A 13,760-nucleotide genomic window follows, 5' to 3' on the forward strand; every position below is an offset into this window, starting at 1 on the left:
AGTAGCAGCATATATGGATGACATCGTTGTAGGCGGGGAAGATGAGGCAACTCATGCACAAAACCTAAATGCAGTTTTAGGAAGGCTTGAAGAATATGGCTTCACTATACGAGAGAGCAAGTGTAGTTTCAACAAGGAGCAGATCAAGTATCTGGGTCATCTGATAGATGAGAAAGGATTACGGCCAGATCCTGAAAAGATTACAGCCATAACGAAATTGCCGCCCCCTACAGATGTTACAGGAGTGCGATCATTCCTAGGAGCCATCAATTTTTATGGCAAGTTTGTACAGAACATGCGTATGCTGCGTGAACCCCTCGATGATCTGCTCAAGGAGGAAAGAGGCTTTCATTGGTCGCCGAAATGCCAATATGCCTTTGAGCAGTTTAAAAAGATACTTTCGTCAGATCTATTACTCACTCACTACGACCCAAGACTGGAGATAGTTGTATCAGCAGATGCATCATCGGTTGGAATTGGTGCTACAATAGCACATAGATGGCCAAATGGAAAAATGAAGGTAATTCAGCATGCATCGAGAGCGCTGACGGCAACCGAGCAGCGATATAGCCAACCAGATCGTGAAGGACTAGCAGTAGTCTATGCAGTCACAAAGTTTCATCGGATGCTGTTCGGGAGACATTTTCGGTTACAGACCGATCATCAGCCGCTTTTACGAATCTTCGGGTCAAAGAAGGGAATCCCTGTGTATACCGCCAATCGCCTACAGCGTTACGCATTGACGTTGCTCTCATATGATTTTGAGATAGAGTATTTATCAACATCGAAGTTTGGAAATGCCGATGTGCTATCTCGATTGATTGCAAGCATGATAGACCGGAAGAGGATGTCGTTATTGCGAGTATAGAAATAGAGAACGACGTACGGTCGATTGTAGGCAGTGTTAGTAAGGCTATACTATTAAAGTTCTGTGATGTAGAACGTGAAACAAAAAAGGATCATCGATTGCAAAAAGTGCGTGAGTACATGCAAAATGGGTGGCCGATGTTAGAGCTAGACGATTGGGAGCTGAAGAATTTCCGGTCAAGACGTGATTCGTTATCGACGTTCGGTGATGCTATTCTTTTCGGAGAAAGAGTAGTAATTCCTTTATCGCAAAGGGATCAGTGTTTGAAACAGCTACATCGTGGGCATGAAGGAATGGAAAGGATGAAGGCGCTCGCCCGCAGTTATGTATATTGGCCTGGTTTAGATAAGGAAGTAGAAGAGCTGGTCAAATCGTGTCATTCATGCGCATTAGCAGCTAAAACACCAGCACATAGCTGAAGGGAGCACACCGTGGCAAAGAGTGCATGTAGATTTTGCAGGCCCGATAGATGGAGAGTATTTTTTCTTGGCTGTTGATTCCTTTTCGAAGTGGCCAGAAGTAATCCAAACAACTAGTATTTTGTCGGGGACAACGATTGGCTTATTACGCAACATGTTTGCGCGGTTTGGTATGCCTGCAGTGCTGGTTAGCGATAACGGTACCCAATTTACGAGTGCAGAATTTGGTGATTTCTGCAACACAAATGGCATAGAACATCTACGCATGGCTCCTTTTCACCCCCAGTCGAACGGACAAGTAGAGAGGTTTGTGGATACTTTTAAGAGAGCATTCAGCAAATTCAAGGAAAATGGATGTACGGTAAAGGAAGCAGTCGACATGTTTTTATTAACATAGGAGAAGCACTCCAAGCAAGCTGCTAGAGTATAAAACACCTGCAGAAGTAATGTTCGGACGCAAAATACGCACGTGTATGGAGTTAGTGAAACCCCCGGAAAAACCAGTTCCATGTATAAACTCCAAGGTCCAATGCAGAGAATTTAAAGTGCGAGATCCTGTGTATGTAAAGCTGTATCGTAGGAACAAATGGACATGGGTTTTAGGAGAAATCACCCAGCGAGTTGGAAAGGTGATGTATGAAGTAAGGATAGAAGATGGTAGGAAAATGCGATCACACATAAACCAAATGCGCCAAAGAAGCCTATCCAACATTCAGGGTGATCTAAAGGCGTCTACCCAAACATCCCCAGCAGCAGGTAGTGCAACGTTTTCACCAGTACCGCCTCCACGCCGTTCTTCGCGAGTTCGAAGACCTGTACAGTGGATGGCAGCGTACCAACGGTATTAAGAAGGGGGGATGTCAACATGAGAGTGTGTGTCAACCGGGATGAAGCGCGTCGGAGTGGAAACGGTACTTAATCTCCACTCACAGGTGACAGGGACTGCCACCTGGTGATGTGTGCGTAACGTTGACACACTCAGGGAGATTGCTGAACACCAGAGCACCGATCGGACGTTGAGGGTCTCCGTCCTAAAGACAAGTTTTAACTGTTATTTGTAAAAGCGTATATTCATTTCGTTTTATGTAATAAATTGTATTTGTGTAAACCAAAGATACAACAGTACTCTTTTGGGCCACCATGAAAAATTTTCTTTCGAAAATTTGATTTGTTCGATTCGGAAGCAAGAACCGCCGACTGAACAGGACATTAATACCTTTTGAATTGTGTTCGTGAAATATTCCAAGGTCTCCACATAATATATTACTTGCTACTCCATTGTACATTTGAGTACCATTTATGTGTACGTACCGGGTACACACGCGATTATACTTTCCGAGTGTGGTTGTTGGACTCTACGGCACAAAACTTCTACATTGTGTCGATCATCCAGGTGATCGTTAGGTTTCCCTTATTACCGTTGGAGACATTGAGACGTTACCTTGGGTGGGAGGACAATCAAAGCACTTGTAATGAGAAGACATAAGGTTTGGTTTAGTAGTAACTAGCTCAGACGGTCCAAGCGGTTCTGGCTCGTCTAAGCTGTGGCATCTTTATTTATACTCATTTTTAACATTGTGCTTTTTACTCCTTTTTTAAACTATGTTAGTGGAAATGACCTCAATATAATTATTTATTGTTTTCAATGCATCAATAATGAAAGTTTGTTGCTGTTGTCGCCCCAATTTCCTGTAACATAAACATTACTTGCTCGCTTGCTTGCTGGTTTATGTTGACAAACATTTTTGGTGATGTCCGAATGAGACCGGGTTTTCCAGGTCTCGCGCTCAGTTTGTCAACTTAAACATGATAATCGCCGGGTTATGTTTTGGTTTGTAGGGTTAAGTAGGGTTTTGTGAATCTTTTATTAACGAGCGAGTACCATTTTTTAAATGATCTCGTCAGCGACATCACGTTTATTGGCACAGGCTGCCGAATTGGGGAGGGTTCCAGGTCCCCCATACCTTTTGGCCTGGGAACCCACAACCTGGCCCAAATGCCCTACTTTAAACGATAGATAATGACCGATTTCTGAACTTTGGTTTCATCTGGCGTTTGATTCGATATCACCTGATCGATATCGAACCTAAACATCGGATCAGACTCCCTATGCCTAAACGAAAACGAAACGAACATCGAAGCGAAAAAGTCGCTTAAGATGTTAGCAATTTGCTTGAATGCTTTTGTTTTAGGCATGATTTTGTTCGTAAGATAGTTGAGTAACGAAATTATCTTGCCTATGGTGTTAATAACGGTTTGCTGATGCGCAAATTGTTGAAATTACTTGGGGGTTATAAAAATAAGTTTTTTATTTTTATCTGTGTTGGAACCTATCGACTGTTTAACTAGAACTAAACTCTTGAACCGGGGCCGGGGCATCGAGGGCTAAAAGTTCACTTCAGAGATTTTAGTTGAATAATATCAATAAAAAAAAAAACATGCTAACAACTTTTGTCACATAGTGTTTCAAAAGGTCCATTGCGGCGACATAGGAACATCATATCCTAGGCAAAAACATTGTGCTTGTACAATCGTAAATACGCATAAAACACTTGCAGAATGCAATTGCATTAATAAAAATAAACCAATATTCGTTCGTTCATTCCTCTAATAATACTTAATATCCAGTTATTATGGTCATACTGTGACAGCTTAAAATGATATATCATTTTTCTGTGTATCAAGATTTTTTTTTCTTCAGTGTCTGCAGGTTGTTCTAGGTTTAGAAATGCTCCTTGTATATCTGCTTCAGTGGATGATATCGATTTAGAAGCGTTTGTCCGATTGTTAAGGGTTGTGCTACATTCATTAAACGTCAACATCCCGTTACCAGATATTTACCGGTCGTGCGGTCCACAATCGGAACGGAGTAAGAGCTGATATACATTGTAAACCTTATTTTCAGCAACCAGATCAATAAGTGTGTTGATGTCATTTGTAATTTGGCAGTGGCTGAATTTCCCTTACATTATGGAGACTGAATATTTGTCATAAATATTCTGAAGGTACTTTTGGTACTGGATAAATCGTTTGGTTTTTATGTGGTGTATAACTTTTCTGCTGTCTTTATGACTCTTGTAAGGATGTTCACTATTATAGTACCATTGATGTTTAATAGATGGATGGTGATTATATCGGAAATACCGGTTTCTAATTGTGGTCATTCAAAGATGTACAGAAGGATATCTTTTTTATTGCTATTTTCGTAGTGACGTAGGCAAGCTCTTCTTCTGGAAAGAATTCCTTTCTAGATATATATTGAATATTGATATTCCTTGTTTTTGAATTGTCGATTCAATTAATATTTTTTCCCTGAATGATAGAAGTTTGTTGTATGGTATGTTTGCTTTTGCCTTTAGTATGGCATCGTGGATTTCTAGAATTATAGAGTTGAGGTTTTCTACATTTATAAAAAAAATAATGTCCTTTGGTACTATTTCAGTATGATTTTGTTGAGTAAGGATTGTTTTGTTACTTCTTCTATGGTATCTAACAGCTTTTGAATCCGTACGTTTAGCATGTCGTTGATTTGAACTAGTAGGTTGTCAGCAAAAATGAGTTCATTCATTGAAGAGTTTATGAGCCGAAGGTCGCCTGCGTCTGGTGAACCATAATAACTAGCCATTTCTATACAGCTGCCAAGGTGTCCCAACGTTTTTTTTTATTTCGCTCTAGTGGCTTGATCTCATAAGAATTGTACATTAATGTTTCAACTTGGTGAGTGGTTATCTTGATCAATGGTAATGTTTTATCTATGCTTCCAGCGATATTGTTAAATTTCGTTATGCTTTCTGCTATTACTGTCAGATTAATGAGCTGAATCACTTTTATAACTCCAGTTACAATTTTAATTTATTTTCATTTAATCTAAGTAGGGGATCATTTCCTAGATTACGTGGTTCTTATATTTGGTAGTACTAACACGTTCTGATTTTCATCAATGTTAGACAGATTTTCCTTTGTAGAGTTAGATTTAATTTCTCTATTTTGTGATCTGAGGAGAATGCCTTTATTTATTATTATCGGTAGAACGGGCGGGTCGTATATCTTATAAACGACCAGATAGGCGTACCAGACTGCGTCATGGTAGTGTCTGTCCAAACCTATATAGGCGCGACCGTCGAAGCATTCCCAGTGTATACTCGACAACAGCAATAGAACATATAACCACAATGACAAACAAATGTAACAAGGACAAAAGAACGGGAAACACTCCGGACATCACTTCTAAGCACATTGTATAAGTGGACTTCATTCTGTCCAGCGCAATTCTAAGGCAACGATATTGTATACGTGTTGCATGCCCAATGGAAGCAGATGCATCCGTATTCCAAGATGGATAAAATCGTTGTCTTGTACAGCCGCAGGTGATCTAATGGGTGTGCACCCCACCAGAATCCTGTGACTGTTCGGAAGAAGTTGAATCATTTGGCACATTTGATTGCCAGTTGTTCTACATGGGACCTCCACACATTTTTTGCTATCAAACCAAACACCGGACACCGGAATCGCGGACCCAGCCAGAAACACTCTCGATTTTTTTTAGTTTTTTAGCATTCGGTTTTATTTCACAAATAGTTTTACAAATTGTCTTGCGTGGTTAAAAATTCGTCCGCTTCGTCGGCCGGTCGGGATCCAAAAGAAGGCTCCTTATCGTAGGTGCCTTCTGCTATCGGTGCCCAGCCGAAAGCGTCCGAATTATCGCCCTCTGCTGAGCGCTAGCGCAACTTACACCCTATGGTACAATCTATCCCTAGCACGATCGCAACGTGACACCACCTTGACGTTTTGTGAAAATATGTCAAAATTAGGTTTGTACACGTTGGCGAGCTTGTGTGGGTGTGATGGTACGAAAAAACAAGCATTTCGGTCTTGCCCACATCTGTAAATTGTCAAGCGTGGTTTGCAAAGGACTTTGGAAACCTGCGATGTTGTTGCTAGCGACTGAGACAACACCGTCGTCTGCCAATTGCCGTATGGTGCAATTTGGCTCCAGGCAAGAATCTATGTCGTTCGCATAAAAATTGTACAAAATGGGTCTCAAACAGGACCCTTGTGGAAGTCCGTAGTAACTGATCCGTCTTGTTTGAACCAGTGTATTATCAAACTTCATTGCCTTTTTGGAAAGGAGGTTGCAAAGGTAAGTGTTCAACGTTAGACTTTTTCCCGCGTTTTTAAGTTTTTGACCCAGTATATTTACGGATACTGAGCCAAATGCCCCCTTGATATCCAGAAATACAGAGGCCAACATCTCTTTACGAGTATGTATCAACTCTATTTCGGTGACAAGAAGCGCTAAGCACCTAAGCACCTTTGCGAAAGCCAAACTGAGTACGGGACAATAGGCCGTTAGCTTCCAACCAGTTGTCCAATAGAAAAAGAATCATCCTCTCGAATAGTTTACGCAAGCACGAAAGCAAAGATTTAAAGATAAGATATAAATAATATATAAAATTAAAGATATAGACCTATATCTATATGACCCGTGTTCTGATGCCGGGTTGGCTAGCTTCAAAATTGCGACTACTCTCACTTCTCTCCATTCTTGCGGGACGACATTGATTTCCAACACCTTGTTGAAGATACTCAATAATCGCTTCGTCGCCACGTCAGGCATGTTTTGAAGCAACTTGCTTGTAACATTGTCCAGACCTGGAGAAGATTTTTTGCTAGAAAGTAAAGCTAATGAAACCTCGACCATACTGAAAATTGAGTCCATGCTTGTCTCACTGCAAGGCGCATGATGTTCAAATTTTCAAAAGCGCAGGAACGAAATCTGGACACACTCTTTCAGCAAATTAATAGAGCCAGTCCCCCGCAAAATTTTTCGCGCTCGTTGGTGAATGTGCTATTATGCATCCTTTTACCCATATTCCACAACGAACGGAGTGAAGTGCCCTGAACCTGAAACCCTAGTAGCTTCACCGGAGTTTAATATTGTCATGCTATGTTTGTCGCAAAAGTCCCTGATGGCTGGAGCACGTAAGTCGTCTTTGGTGCATCCCCAGTCGTGTCCATGGGAGTTAAAATCTCCCAGGATAAAAAGGGCGATTTTACAGCCGTTGCTATATTTTCAAGATCCCTTGTGATCTTCTCTATTTCAATCCCAATCCTATATCCCGGAGGGATATAGACAGATGCAAAAGATAATTCAAGATCCTTAATCCTAGCTTTGCCTGTATTGCGACACATTCGATAACTTGTAGAGAGGGGAGGAGTATCTGATGAGAACGGGAATACTTGGACTGGTGATTCCGTAAACCGTAGATATGGTTTACTTTGTTAAAAAACACGATCCTGTTTTCCGGTTGGATGTGGTCACTCTTCTTCTTACTTTTTATTTTAGCACGCTCGCTTGCTGTCACTTGTTTGAAAAATAATTACATGGTCATACTTTCTAACAATTCCGCCATATGAGTTCCATTAACGTTTTGCGTTAACAGTATCCGAAAAAAAGGTAAATTTCTCCGGACACCAATCAACACCCCACCACCACGGCTATCCCTACCTGTGGTGATTCGATTTTGACGGATGATGTTATATCCGTGGAAGGTTACATTTTTATCAGGGGTAAGCCAGGTTTCAGAGACAGCAAACACGTCTGTTTTATGCTTGCCGACCAGGGTTTAAAAAAGGTCAATTTTTCCAAGCAAACTTCTACAATTCCATTGAAGTATGTTAGCCATTGGAGCATTAGTTGTTCAATTGTACTAATGTACTCAGTGCGTATTCACGCCAATTCCCAATCCTGACGGTCAATCGGTCCAATGGGACCGATTCATCAAGGGCCTGACGACGAGCCCTCAACTTTTGCTGCACCTTGGGTCGGGAATTGGATGCTGGGGAGGGGATAGTACTAGAAAGGAGCGTCTCGTCTTGCCGGGCTTTCACATTTAGGGGTGGACGGGCACTCGCAAGATGAGGGGTTGCCAGGGAGGAGGGTCGGGTAACTGCGGTGCCTCTGCCCATCATCCGGGGACCAGAACAGAACAGGATCAGAACACCAGTCGCAACGGATTTTTTGTTATAATTTATTCCTCTTGGATGGCCGACTTCCATTTTTTATGGGGCACTGTAATCGGAGGAAGTCATTTGGACTTCCATCCTGACCTTTAAAGCAAAGAGACCGGAACGGGATTTTAGTTATTATTACTATATTTTTCAAAAAATAATATTTTTTACACAAAAAACTAAAGCATCGTAACTTTTCGACTTACCTACTAGTAAGTAAGACGGGACAAGTCGCACAACATAGAAGAAGGGTTAAACGCTGGACGCTGTACTAAACTGCACAGCAGGTACGCGTACCATGGACCCGTCTCGTACGAACTATTATCACTATTCACTCACACTACTACTGATACCGAAGGTAACATTTGCGTATTTCGAGCAGTCGCTGACATTTCCACTATCGGGATTGCTGATATTGCTGCGGGATTGAACTGGTATTGTACAATTCTATAATTGTGGAATGGGTTCTTTCTATTTGCCCGTTGGACTCCCATGAAGATGCGTACTATAAAGAAGAACCTAACTGGCTTTGAAATTGTTTGAATTGAAGTGTGCGGAAAGTTTTCTCATGGTTTCGTTTTAATTGGAAGTGGTGAACCGAAGGTGCTAAAATATTTTGTTATTGTGTTGGGAACACTACAACAGTGGGAGAAATGTTCCCACGACCTGTCAGGTAGCTAGGGAAAAAGATTAGCAACACATCAAAAAGAAAGAAGAAACATTATAAAACCGATCGCAGGATGCGCCTGCGACCTCTTTGAAAAACGACACGTGAAGAATAAAGACCAATTTTTTGGCACACGTTATATCCGTGTCCGGCAAAAAAACCAGCAGTTTTCCAACACTCCAAAAAATTGGTTTGATTCCAATTAAGTATCGTGCAATCGCGTTCGCTAAGTTTCGTGCGTCAAACTTTCATACAGATAGTTTCCGTCTCGCGGATCGAAGTAAGTAAATCGCGCGCGTGGAAAGTGAAAATCAAGTGAAAGTGAGACAGCGATGGATCAGAGTACCCATCGTATGCCAGGGGCGGAAGAAGTTACTCCAGAGACAAGCCAGGATGCGGAGCGCGAGAACGTCCCCAGCGGCCCCAGTGGAGCATCTACCCCGGGTACATTACGCGAAGCTACCGACCCGTCGGAAGGACTCACCCCGAGATACAACCCTATCCCAGGAGCAATCATACGAGCGGGTGCAACAGAGTAAGGCGGGACACACGCATCAACACGAGGGTAATCCGTCGGAAGAAGACACCGGGAGATGCGATCTAGACGCAGGAATCGCAACAGGTCGTGAACCGGGTCAGAGTAAGACGGGTGATCGTTACAGAACGAGCCAAGATGATGCGTGGATTGAGTCGGAGAGCGGACGGCGTACGAAGAACGTCGTCGCAGAAGACGCGAGATTGAACGCGAAATGTTGATGATCGACGACGCGGACCGGCAAGATCGTATGGCGGCCATAGAACGTGGCACGCATCCTACGCGGGAGCCGGAGTTCGACGAGTGGGTGCGTGACATGGAGGATTCCATGCGCAACGTACGAGAAGAGGGCACTAGAGGTCATCACCCTAGCGCCATCGGTCATAAACCACGTGACACGCACACATCCTTACGTGCTACATGTACCGAACGCTCAACGCACGCGGTGAGCGCAACACGTCCGACATATGCAGCACGTCACACATACCCGCATCCAGGATACGCAACACGTCCTGGATACGCAACCGCGACATACTCGGGATACATATCACACGCGACGCTATCGTGCTACTTAGGTCATGCGACACGACCGGAAAATGCGATGCACTCGGGGAACAACGCACACTTTAATTACACTGCACAGCCTTACGCACTTCACAGCACTTCACTTCTCAGCCAAAGCCAGGTAGCGGCTCGTCAGCCGATCAAGCGCGATCTTCCTACCTTTTCTGGAGACGTTGACACGTGGCCTGTCTTCAAAACGGCATTTAACCGGACAACCGCTGCCTGTGGCTACAACGAGGACGAGAATGTGATAAGGCTGCAAAATGCACATCAAGGAGCTGCGCATGAGCCGGTCGGACACCGCTCGGCTTTCCCAGGCGGGGTGCATAAAGCGTTTGAAATGCTGCAAACTCGCTACGGCAGGCCTGATCTGATTGTAGAATCTACTATTGAGAAGATTCGGAAGATGGCGGCGCCTAAGGTTGAAAAACTGTCTTCGTTGGCGGATTTCGGACTAGCAGTGAAGCGGTTGGTAGCAGGAATGCGATCCTCCGGGCTACACGCTTACATGTATGACGCAGCGCTCTTGAAGGAGTTGATACGGAAGCTGCAACCTGTCATTGTTATCGACTGGGCACGAGCCAGAAGGACTCTACTGGATGTCACGTTGGTAGAGTTTGGCCGCTGGATTGGAGAGTTGACGGAAGATCTGTGTGCCGTTATCGACATGGAGCCCGTTAGCGGAGCCGGCGATACGGATCGTCGGAAACCGGAACCATCGCGGCAATCTCATCGGCCTCAGTCTCAACGATTCCAGCCTCATCGACCCCAGGCTGACCGCCCGCTTCAAGGGCAACCAAATGGTACGGGGCGTGTGCACCCGACGTTTTGCAACGCAACGGCACTTCATGAGCGAAAGGTATGCCGGAGGTGTCTTACATACCATAGCAACAGATGCCGCGTGACGTCGTCGTGTGGTGTCGATGGATGTGGCGCTCTTCACCATCGGCTGCTGCACATCGAAGATCGAAACTCGAACAACTCCACCACTTGCGAAAGAAGGACTGAAACAGGTAAAACAGCTAACGTTCTTGCGCACACAGGACTCAGCGAAGGTGTGCTTCTGAAATACGTCCCAGTAACGTTGCACGGGCCTGGCGGGCGAGTAGATACGTACGCCTTCTTCGACGACGGGTCCACCTCCAGTTTTATGGACCACGACCTACTGACGGAGTTGGGTGCATCCGGAACCTTGCACCCGTTGTGCCTGCAATGGACGGGAGACGTGACCAGAGAGGAACCAGGATCTGTCAAGCTATCGGTGTGTATATCGGCTCGCGGGGAGAATCCAACTGTACACGAGCTAACGGAAGTGCACACGGTGAAAGGGCTAGCACTTCCTGCGCAGTCCGTAAACGTAAAGCAACTTTCGGCTAATTACACTCACCTGAAAGGTGTTCCTTTGGCATCCTATGAAGGGGCAGTACCGCGCGTGTTAATTGGTGTGGACCATTGTCACCTCAGCAAACCATTGAAGAGTGCGGAAGGCAAATGCGACGAGCCAGTCGCATCCAAAACCCGATTAGGATGGGTCGTGTACGGTCTTTGCACGGTACCAGTACAATTGACTCACAGCTCCTTTCACGTCTGTCCCTGTGGTGGTTCAGCAGACGATCGTTTAACGGTCGCCGTCAAGCAATACTTCGATATCGAATCGATCGGGATCGTCAAGTCGAGTAAGGCACTGGAGTCCAAGGACAACGAACGAGCTCTCGCCATATTGGGGCGGGAAACCAAGTTTAAAGGCGACCGTTACGAGACGGGACTTCTATGGCGATATGATGACCTCGACCTACCATGTAACAAGGCCGCAGCCCTGAAGCGGTATGTATGCCTAAAACAAAAAATGCTAAAAGATCCCATTTTAGCTGAAGCCGTAAATGCGAAGATGCAGGACTACCTATCCAAGGGGTACATCAAGAAACTGGCCGATACAGTTTCGTTCCAACGTCGAAAAAACGATTGGTATCTTCCAATATTCCCAGTGACCAACCCGAACAAGCCTGGAAAGATTAGAATGATTTTCGACGCAGCTGCTAGAGTGAAAGGAGTGAGCCTGAACTCACACCTCCTTTCCGGACCGGACTTGCTAGCTGGGCTTCTTTCGGTACTCTTCAAATTTCGAGAAAATCGCGTAGCGGTAGCAGGGGATATCCGCGAGATGTTCCATCAGGTAGCCATCAAGGAAGCTGATCAGCGGAGCCAGATGATCCTGTGGGACGGTGACAAACCCGACGATGGACCTGCAGTTTACGCGGTGACCGTCATGACGTTCGGTGCGGCATGTTCGCCGAGCAGTGCGCAGTACGTCAAGAACCTTAACGCGAAACGGTTTGAGGCAGAGTATTCGCGAGCAGTGGAATGCATCATTAACGAGCACTACGTAGACGACATGCTCGTGAGTGTGGAAACCGACGAAGAAGCGCTGGCGTTGGTGAACGAGGTCCGCTACATTCATTCGTGCGGAGGGTTTGAGATCAGGAACTGGATCTCGAATTCCCCGTCGGTCGTTCGACGCCTACAGAACGAGATAGGGGAAAAGGAAGGCGTTACTACCAGCCTAGACTTGTCCACCGAGAAAGTGCTAGGTATGTGGTGGGACATGTCAACCGACACATTAACCTTTCGTTTATCGCCGAAGCACGATGAAGACCTACTATCTGGAAGGAAAGCGGCGACAAAACGCGAGATTCTCCGGACCTTGATGAGCATTTACGACCCGTTGGGATTGCTTGGACACTTTTTAATGTACTTAAAGGTGTTACTTCAAGAAGTCTGGCGTGGAGGATTCGGCTGGGACCAGAAGTTGGACGAACGGACTGACGCGAAATGGGCAGCATGGCTACAAGTACTTCCAGACGTCAGAACAGTGACCATTCCGCGATGCTATCGACACGCAACATTCACAGGGGCTAACATAGAGCTCCACATCTTCTGCGACGCGAGCGAGAGCGGAACGGCTGCAGTCGGTTATTTCCGGTTCGAAGAGGATGGACGAATCGAATGCGCTCTAGTAGGTTCAAAGACACGCGTGGCTCCGCTTAAGTTTCTCTCCATTCCCAGGCTGGAACTTCAAGCAGCAATAATTGGAGCTCGCCTAGCGAATACGATTCAGCAGGACCATAGACTGAAAATCCGACGAGTGACCTACTGGACAGACTCGAGGAATGTATTGAGCTGGCTCCATTCCGACCACCGACGTTACAACCAGTTCGTGGCGTTCAGAGTAGGAGAACTCCTGGAGAGCACCAACCCGGAACAGTGGCGCTGGGTGCCAACTAAACTAAACGTAGCCGACGATGGCACAAAATGGACGAGTGCGCCGGACCTCTCAGCACAGGGGCGATGGTTTCATGCTCCACCTTTCCTTTGGGAGTCGGAAGATTCCTGGCCCACCAAAGACGCCGTAATTAGAGACACGCCGGAGGAGCTTAGGACGAAGTTACAACACCATCGAGTGATAGAACCGCTCATTCGGCTCGAGCGGTTTTCTAAGTGGAAACGAGCGCTACGGACGGTGGCATTTGTGATCCGCTTTATTGAGAACATTCGTCGGCAAAGAAGAAAAGATCCTAAGTTAACAGGACCGCTGTTGCAGAACGAATTGGCGGAGGCCGATCGTGCGCTCATCAAGAATATACAGCAGGGGAAGTTCCGCAGTGGGATCGATAAACTTCGAGACCAGAAACGTAGAAG

The sequence above is a fragment of the Anopheles marshallii genome, chromosome X (genome assembly GCF_943734725.1).
Source record: "Anopheles marshallii chromosome X, idAnoMarsDA_429_01, whole genome shotgun sequence".
Lineage (NCBI taxonomy): Eukaryota > Metazoa > Arthropoda > Insecta > Diptera > Culicidae > Anopheles > Anopheles marshallii.